This window comes from Penaeus monodon, chromosome 28 (assembly GCF_015228065.2).
Source record: "Penaeus monodon isolate SGIC_2016 chromosome 28, NSTDA_Pmon_1, whole genome shotgun sequence".
Classification (NCBI taxonomy): domain Eukaryota; kingdom Metazoa; phylum Arthropoda; class Malacostraca; order Decapoda; family Penaeidae; genus Penaeus; species Penaeus monodon.
The window spans coordinates 18,604,859-18,605,190 of record NC_051413.1 but is presented as its reverse complement, the minus strand read 5'-3'; positions in this window follow the sequence as shown (position 1 = coordinate 18,605,190).

Sequence of the window (332 nt, the reverse complement as noted above, 5' to 3'; positions counted from 1 at the left end):
CCAGTTCGCAAAGGAGACTTTTCATATCGAAATACTCCAGGGTCAGGAGTGAGTTGCCACTGGACGGAGTATAGGCTACAGTGACGTCACGTAGACTTGGGTTATTTGGACTTCAGTGGCTACACCAACGTATCAAAAAGTTCTGGGATTGACAACTTCTTAGCACTAACATTGTGGGGGCGTAAGCAAAGAAATCATGCCTCTTTAAAATGTTCATTTTGTGAGATAATTCGCAGAATTATCAGAATTATTCTCTTGATCAAATGCTTTATATAAAAAACACACCATATAAATGTATATATAAGGGGCGGCATAACTACTCGTATTTGGTG